The following is a 9384-nucleotide window of genomic DNA, read 5'->3' as shown; positions in this document are numbered from 1 at the left end:
ATGGGGACAGTGCCGGACCTAGCAGAAGACAGCAGTAACGCAGCAGAGCGAACCTTGATCATAAAAAAGAATGTAGCGGTGTTCATATCTAAATGTGATGCTGAAATATTCAAGCTTTTAAAAGCTTTGTGTGCGCCGGAGAATGTAGCTGACTCGAACCATCCAAGACTGAGGAAGTTGTTATTGGACCACCTGGCACCGGCACCTACTAAATTCGCTCAAAGGCACAAATTTAGGAGTGGACGTCAGCAGTCAGATGAGTCTGGAGCCAGCTTTATATCAAGATTAAGGTCACTGGCAAATGAGTGTGAATTTGGCACAAACTATAACGAAGCTTTGCTAGATCAGATTCTGTGCGGTCTGAAGGACGAGAAACTGGTATCGGAACTGTTGGTCAAAACAGATTTGGATCTGGAAACAGCCATAAGAGAAGCGCTCAACAGAGAGCAAGCTCAGAAAGAGGCTCAAGGAATGCATGGTAGTATGTCTGCCACAGTGAACAGTGTTAAGTATAGTAAACATCCAACATTCAAGAGAACAGTAAATAACCCTTATCTGAAGAAGGGGGAGTCATCTCAAATGGACAAAAAACAATATCAGCCGGAAAATTGGGACTCAAACAACAAATCAAAAACCAAGTGTAAGAAGTGTGGTTTAAGGGGTCATGAGGCTGATAAATGTGAGGTGAGATGTTACGAATGTTCGGGACTTGGGCACATCAGTAGCAAGTGTAGGAATAATTGGAACAAGCGAGATGTCAACAATGTAGACAGCGATGCAGAACTACAAGAGTTTGACGACAACTGCAACAGCATTCTCGACGAGGAGTTTTATGGGCTTCAGTGTAACTTCATAGAAGTTAATGAGCGATCACAGTTGCATGATAATTGTTCCATAATTGTAAATTCTTTGGGGATTTGTACGATTTCTCGGTTGCATGAAAATATTGCTGATTCCAAGTTTAAATTGAATAGTGCTGAATCTAATTCTAATTCCGATAAATTGATTTATGATGTGAACCAGTTGGAAGGTAAACCGACAGTTGATGTATTGATTAACGGTAAAATCTTAAATATGGAATTTGATTCTGGTTCGGCGGTATCTGTTGTCAGTAAACGTGTCTTAGTGTCCTGTGCTGTGGTTTGTCAAGTTTAACATTACAACCCAGCAGGAAAACACTGAGAGTGGCTAGTGGACAGCAGGTGATCGTGGATGGCTATGCAGTGGTGGATGTGACAATGAATGGTAAAAAAGTTCCGGACTTGCACTTGTATGTAGCCGAGGATTTCCCAACTTTGTTAGGGAGACCCTGGATAACTAAGTTCTGTGGTGAGAACTGGCTAGACAAGCTGCTAAGTACCAGGTTGGTCAACCGTTTGGCAATTGAGACAACCCAGCGTTCTGAAGATTCTCAGCAGGTGAACAACTGTGAGAAATGTGCAGGTAGCGACGGTAGAGGGGGACCAATGATGCAAACTGATGGGACCAACGTGAAGAATGATTTAAAACTGAATGATGACTGTACCAGAGTGGATCAGTGCAGAAGTTTGGAGGAGCTCAAACTGAGTGATGTGTTAAAATCGGGACTTGGACTAGTGAAGGATGTGGAGGCGAGTTTGGTCCTGCGAGACGACTCCAAGCCTATAATGTTGAAGGCTAGAAACCTGCCGTATGCCTTGAGACACAAAGTTGAGGATGAACTTAACTCAATGGTTGAAAGCGGTATCCTGTCCAAAGTAGATGATAGCCCGTGGGGGACTCCTCTAGTTCCAGTAAAGAAAGACGGAGGTGAGTCTGTTCGAATATGTGGAGACTACAAGTCAACGTTGAACAAGTGTGTGAGCACCCGACAGTACCCTTTGCCCACAGCGGAAGAGTGCTTTAATACAGTTCGGGGTGGCCTTAAGTTTTCAAAAGTGGACATCAAGAAAGCTTACAATAACATCCAGATTAGAGAGGAGGACCGAGTCTTGACGACACTTAACACACACAAAGGACTGTACCAATGGAATAGATTACCCTATGGTATCAGTAGTTCTGCAGCAATCTTTCAGTCAATAATGGATGATACCCTATGCGGTGTGCCGATGACTTGTTGCAGAATAGATGATATCCTAATATCGGGTAAAAATGACGAAGAGCACTTGATTAACCTGAACAGAGTGATTTCTCGCTTGGAGAGACGTGGATTCAAGTGCAAACTCGAGAAAACCTGCCTTATGGAGAAAGAAGTGATTTACTTGGGACACCGAGTATCAGCAGAGGGGATACAACCGGTACAGAGTAAAGTAGACAGTTTAAAGTTGGCTCCTGAACCCAAAAACGTGGACCAACTGGTCAGTTTTCTGGGTGCAGTGAACTACTATCGACGATATTTATCGAACCTGTCATCTGTTATTGCTCCCCTAGATAGGTTAAGAGCAAAGGGAGTGCCGTGGAAGTGGTCCAATGAGGAGCATGAAGCGTTCCAAAGTTTGAAGAACTTGTTGTGTTCTCGTCGTGTGTTGACATTCTACAACCCTAAGCTACCTCTGAAACTCGATACGGATGCGTCTAAATCTGGAATAGGAGCAGTATTATCTCACATAATGCCTAATGGAGAAGAACGCCCGATCGAGTATGTGTCACGAACCTTATCGTCTGCAGAAAGGAACTATGCACAAATGGACAAAGAAGCTTTGGCAATAGTATGGTCAATAAAGAGACTGCATATCTATCTCTATGGAAGGAGATTTAAACTGGTCACGGATCACAAAGCTTTAGTTCGAATCTTTGGAGACAAACCAATTCCAGAGATGACAGCTAACCGGATAACAAGGTGGGCCTTGTTCCTGATGAACTACCAATACGACATCGAGTATCGCACCACAAAAGATCACGCAAATTGTGATATGCTGTCGAGACTACCAAAGGAGGTGAGACACCCAACTGTGGTTAAAGATGACTGTTTGGATATGTTTTCTCTGACAGTGAGTGAAGCCATGCTCAACGCCGAGTTGGTGGCTCGAGAAATGAAGAAAGATCCGATACTGAGCAAGGTTTTGTGTTATATTCTGGAAGGATGGCCAGATTACCTGAAATGTGAGGGAGAACTAGCATCTTTTTGGAGCAGGAGAGACGAGCTGACAGTGGAACTAGGCTGTGTGACCTGGGGAGCTCGAGTGGTCATCCCTGTAAAGTTGAGAGATACTGTGATACGTATATTACATTCGACCCACATTGGTATGTCAGGTATGAAGAGCTTAGCTCGTTCTTATGTATACTGGCCTTGTCTTGACACACAAATCGAGGATACTGCTCGGACGTGTGAGACGTGTGGCAAGTACGGTAAGAACCTACCCAAACTGGTAGATCATCCGTGGGCTAGAGCAACAGCACCATTCCAACGGGTCCATACGTAGACTTTGCTGGGCCTTTCTTAGGCAGTATGTGGCTCTTACTGGTAGATGCTTATAGTAAATGGCCTGAAGTAATTCAGATGAATGCTAATACAACATCTAGAGCAACAATTCGTGCATTAAGATCGATATTTGCACGAACAGGTATTCCTATGACACTAGTATCCGACAATGGACCCCAGTTTGTGTCTGAGGAAATCGAGAGTTACCTGCGCTCCAACGTTGGGGACTCACGGACCAACCTACCTGGTTGCTCCACAGGTGAAGCTGATCGAGCTGACTGCTGAGGAATAACATTTGTTGTCATGTGGTCGGAAACAGGTATATGTGACTCCGCTCTCTGTCGTCTACGTTCCAGGACCTCGTTTAGTTTTTGACCCTTCATCATTGAATATCGGTCCCCGTCCTCTGTCAACCGTCGTCTTTGACTCCCCAAACGTTAATGTGGCTCTTGCTATGTGTTGGTTCAGCCGAATTAATTATTATATAATCAAGTTTATTTTTCTCGTTAGTTGTCATCCGGCCAAACATTAAGCAACTTATATTGCAGTACCATTTATCATTTAGTACATCAAAATATGTCATTGTAACTTTGCATGGCTGAAATGTAACGCTTGATTTATATATATAATGATTAATTGAATTTTCAAATAAAAAAAATGGAGTGAAACACGTCACAGTTCCGACCTATAGCCCAAAGTCAAACGGAATTTGTGAACGCTTGGTGCAAACCTTTAAAGGAGCTTTAAAGAAAATGAATGAGTCGAGTAAAGACGTGAGTAAAAATCTATATGATTTCCTGTTAACATATAGAAACACCCTGCATTCGTCTACTGGACAAACACCAGCAGTTTTAGCTTGGAACAGATCGCTGAGGTTTAGTCTACACCAGATAAAACCAGCCGACCACATGAAGGTTCAAGCTTTACAGACAGAGAAACTGCAAAAAGTCGTAGATGAGCAAAGAAAGACACGAGAATTTATGGAGAACCAACAAGTTTTTGTACGAATGGACAATCGAGGACCGTGGGTACAAGCTCGAGTGATCAAGAGATACGGTGATAACTCAAACAACTACGCAATCCAGCACGAAGGCAGAGTGGTTAAGAAACACGCAGATGTGCTAAAACCTAGATACTCACCGGTAATTAGTATGAAGAGAGATGATGTACCCGAGAGTCAAAGACGACGTAGACGACAGAGAGCGGAGTCACATATACCTGTTTCCGACCACATGACAACAAATGTTATTCCTCAGCAGTCAGCTCGATCAGCTTCACCTGTGGAGCAACCAGGTAGGTTGCAGAACGACTCGTATTTGGAACGTAATTGTGCCTAAGCTTGGTATACGTGACTACTGTCTAAGTGTGGCCTGCCTGAAGTCTAGGATGAAGCAATCACTGCTCGTCAACCAGCATAACCATGCTGATCTTGATTGGACAAACAAAGATTTCGAATGCTCTAATCTAAATTTTGACATTAAGTCTACCCTAGGGTCCACACATCCAAAATGATTATCTTGAAATTGAAAATTAGCTGGGTGTGCATTTTCCTTTGTCTTACTAACGTGTGTGAGCGCAGTGTAGTGAGAAAGTGTTTTTAACAGATTTATTATTAGACTTAGGATTATGATTTTTAATATATTACATTGATATAAGATTTATTTTTGATAGGTACTTAATAAAGTTGATGAATTTCCCTCCCTATTAAAATTTTAAACCCATTTAGTGAAAATTGATAAACGAAGATCTAGATATTGATACATATTATAACCAACATTGCTTATATTCTGCCTTGTAAACAAAGAGCAAATTTTCTTCTTCCTGTCCTAAAACTAAAACTTCATCCTATTAAAGTAAAGGCCAGTTGTTACCACAAGCTATTATACCGTCCCTCTCAAAAATATGCCTCAGCCTCCATCAAAAACAATTTTAGTTTTCAGTCCTTCTAGTTTCCAAAAATCTACCGAGCTAGTGTTCTGGTGTGCACAAAAGCCCCTAAGCCCGTGCATTCCTTGCCCCCGTTAGCTGCCAGTCCTTGACAAACTTCCAATAGCAAAGATCAACTAGTCATTTACAAATTGAGCACTATACAATTTTAATTGTTTTAAATATTTGACTTTGTAAAATGAGCTAAAACATTGATTTATTAGTTTCATTGATTTATTAGTTTCATTGGTCCGTGAGTCCCAGTCGAGTCCGATTGTAAATAGTGAGTTAGTGTCTGGTTCGTCCGTGATTAGTAGCTCTAGGAAGGAAAACAAATTTAAATTTTGGTATTTATTAATAACAATCAAAACATATCATATCATAAAAATAAAGCCGCGCGTTGGTTGACTGCCTCAGTAAGGTGAATAATTTAAGCTTGAAGGTGCCCTGCGCATTTACAGAACCTTATGCGGCGATCACATATTTATGAGGACCTGTGAGCGCCAAAATTAATTTAAAGTTTCTAGAAATCATACATCACTAGATGAGTTACTCATGCTTTTGGATTATAAGAGTGCGGATTGTCAGGTATTTCATTCATTCATACTTAATCGGTTTAAAGCTGTATATTTAGAACTCACTATTGTTTAAACTACGAAAGCAGAACGTAGATAATGGACAATATACCGACGACAATACCAAGGACCCGAGTGCCGCATTGACTTTTCCGGATCCGTTTTTACCGAAGGCTTATCCACCAGTTACTCATGTTGCATGTATAGTCTGATAATATTTTGTCTTATCTCTAGCAAGCATGAACTGTAAATTGAAGTGTCGTATTTATTATAGAAGAGCCAGCCAACCTCCGCATTATAATCTTTTGTGTGCCAAGTTCGTTAATAAAATCTAATCATATAATAAGATTGATCCAATAGTCTAAGATGAACGGTATATCATAGCTCATCGTTATTAAAATCCGAATGGATGAATTAATCAAGCAGTTTTTTTTTCGCAGTTAATTTCTTGTCAGTTAGTCAGTACCTGTCAGTATCAATTTTAACACTGCTAACAAATAGATCAATTCATATAAAATATAAATATCGAGTGTGCATGTTAAGATATTGTTAAAGCTGTTGATTAGTTTGTATCTTACTGGAAAACTGAGTTTTAGAAACAGTTGAGCAATAACCTATATTTTGATTGTTACAGTTGGTGGAAGCTTTTTTCCAGTTCAACTAAGAGAGGTTTTGCTAAACTGTCGGCTTATTCTTCGGAATATTGACCTAGCTCCAGTTTAATCAGTTTTCTAGTAAAAATTCTAACACAGCAATTTCTCAAGAAAAACGGTATGTTTTAAAAGGGAGTTTCGGTGAAAACACCAATTTTAATCGTAAGTTATGATTTTGCAGAATTCTGCAGTATTATGGGGTACTTTGAATTTTGTAAATCTGATAATTTTTGATTCAGATGATTGAGACGGAAGTTTTAAAATGACGTGGATTTTAAACGATTTTTTAAGTAGACCTTTTTCCTTTGTGAAAGGAAAATTTTGCTTATTACTAGCAAAATTTGAGATTTAGAACGGCGCGGCGTGTTGTGCACGACAGTTCTTTTTGTATTTTGGTGGATCGGTTTTCGGGCATTTTTAAAAAATTTTAAAATTGGGATGAGTGTTATAATATATGAGTTCTAAGATTATTCTTTGTATTATAAATATATATTATAGCTAATGTGAGAAGGTGTCACGGTGAAGAAGAGGTAAAGAAGAGATCCAACGAGGAAGGAGTAACAGAAGGTGTGTTAGAGTAACAGTGCTGTGTAGAAGGTGTACCAGCCTGCGAAGTCCTTCGTGGATAGTGTAGTAGAACACCGGTAGGTTCTAGTGTAGGTTATAGTTTAGGTTTATTCTTTTATATTGATTGATGATAGTTGTAGGTTTATATATTTCTTATGTTGTAGATGATTCATATTTATTGTATTACTTAAGAATCATATTTCAGGTGTTTTTAGTGTGTGTGTGTAGTATTGTAGTGGAGTGTGGAACGAAGATAAGAAGATATAGTAAACAGTAGCTAGGAGTGTAAGTAGTAGTCAACTAGAAGAAAGAAGATAGTAACGAAGAAGTGTAATTTGTATAAACATAGTTTTAGTAATATATTTTAGTAGGAAGTAAAGACTTTTAGTTCGGATATTATTTGGTGATATTTTAGTGTAGTAGTTTTAGTTAGTAGTTAGTAGTTAGTTTATAGTGGGAATCGGGTACAGGTCTAGGGAGGTTAGTGAGTAAGTGAATTATTATAATATCTAGTGTTAATTTATTAACACCTTCTATTTCAGTTTATTTATTATAATTCCGAGTTTTATTTTGTATTAACATTCCATTTTATTGTGTATCAATTAAGGTCAGGAATAGGTTGTAACAGAAGGGTCAAAAACTAAACGAGGTCCTGGAACGTAGACGACAGAGAGCGGAGTCACATATACCTGTTTCCGACCACATATCATGACAACAAATGTTATTCCTCAGCAGTCAGCTCGATCAGCTTCACCTATGGAGCAACCAGGTAGGTCGGTCCGTGAGTCCCAGTCGAGTCCGATTGTAAATAGTGAGTTAGTGTCTGGTTCGTCCGTGATTAGTAGCTCTAGGAAGGAAAACAAATTTAAATTTTGGTATTTATTAATAACAATCAAAACATATCATATCATAAAAATAAAGCCGCGCGTTGGTTGACTGCCTCAGTAAGGTGAATAATTTAAGCTTGAAGGTGCCCTGCGCATTTACAGAACCTTATGCGGCGATCACATATTTATGAGGACCTGTGAGCGCCAAAATTAATTTAAAGTTTCTAGAAATCATACATCACTAGATGAGTTACTCATGCTTTTGGATTATAAGAGTGCGGATTGTCAGGTATTTCATTCATTCATACTTAATCGGTTTAAAGCTGTATATTTAGAACTCACTATTGTTTAAACTACGAAAGCAGAACGTAGATAATGGACAATATACCGACGACAATACCAAGGACCCGAGTGCCGCATTGACTTTTCCGGATCCGTTTTTACCGAAGGCTTATCCACCAGTTACTCATGTTGCATGTATAGTCTGATAATATTTTGTCTTATCTCTAGCAAGCATGAACTGTAAATTGAAGTGTCGTATTTATTATAGAAGAGCCAGCCAACCTCCGCATTATAATCTTTTGTGTGCCAAGTTCATTAATAAAATCTAATCATATAATAAGATTGATCCAATAGTCTAAGATGAACGGTATATCATAGCTCATCGTTATTAAAATCCGAATGGATGAATTAATCAAGTAATGTTCCCTTTCAACACAACTAAACAACAAACAAATGCTTGCTCACCAGTGGTGATGCAATCATAGGGGCATGCAGTTGGTTCTGAAATCAGATAAGGTAGAAGAAAACCCTGTCACTGCAAAATCGGATTTATGTGGAATCCCCACCCTTTCTCAGACCTTGAATGACATCCGTAATGGTCAAGATGCAGTATCAGAAAATGCTGAAGGCAAATGGTTATGTGGGAAGTGTTCAAAAGTCCTTAAGGGGAAGGATAAGGCTATTGGTTGTGAAGGTATGTGTTCCAGATGGTTCCATGATCGATGTGTGCTAAGTGAAGAGGAACAACTTAAGTTTTTTGAGGACCAGTCAACAGAACCATGGCATTGCAAAGAATGTGTACACAGACTTCAAGAATCTATAAGATGGGGCAAGATGATAGGGGAAGAGGAGATAGGAGCAAAACTTGATGAAGTATATACAGAGATGATAACTTGGCGCAGCAATTTATTTGAAGTTCCAAGAGGCAGAGCCGGGAAAGACTACATTGAGGAGGTGGCTAGGATTCTCAGTGAGTTTACGTATAACACAAAATGGAAACCCTTTTCCTTAAAGCTCGTCCATGTGTTCATGCCTTTGATGCTCCAGCGCCCAACACCAAAATCGAAACCCAAGCAGAACACCAAATATCTAAAGGAAAGGCTTAAGTTGTGGGCAGACGGTGAAATTGATGCAATTATGAAACAATGCCGTCA

At 39.6% G+C, this 9384-nt stretch overlaps 1 long non-coding RNA gene across 1 annotated transcript; it reads left to right on the top strand.

The window, feature by feature from the left end:
* The first annotated feature begins 6658 nt into the window (after positions 1-6658).
* On the top strand, positions 6659-7547 carry LOC134820134 (uncharacterized). The gene is made up of 2 exons (XR_010160852.1): positions 6659-7198; positions 7327-7547. It is a non-coding gene; the product is annotated as an uncharacterized LOC134820134 (long non-coding RNA).
* The last annotated feature ends 1837 nt before the right edge of the window (positions 7548-9384 follow it).

Source organism: Bolinopsis microptera, chromosome 1 (assembly GCF_026151205.1).
Source record: "Bolinopsis microptera isolate Bmic1 chromosome 1, MBARI_Bmic_1.0, whole genome shotgun sequence".
In the NCBI taxonomy this organism is placed as follows: Eukaryota; Metazoa; Ctenophora; class Tentaculata; order Lobata; family Bolinopsidae; genus Bolinopsis; species Bolinopsis microptera.
Note: the sequence above shows the minus strand (reverse complement) of the source record. Positions and strands in the feature narration are given on the sequence as shown.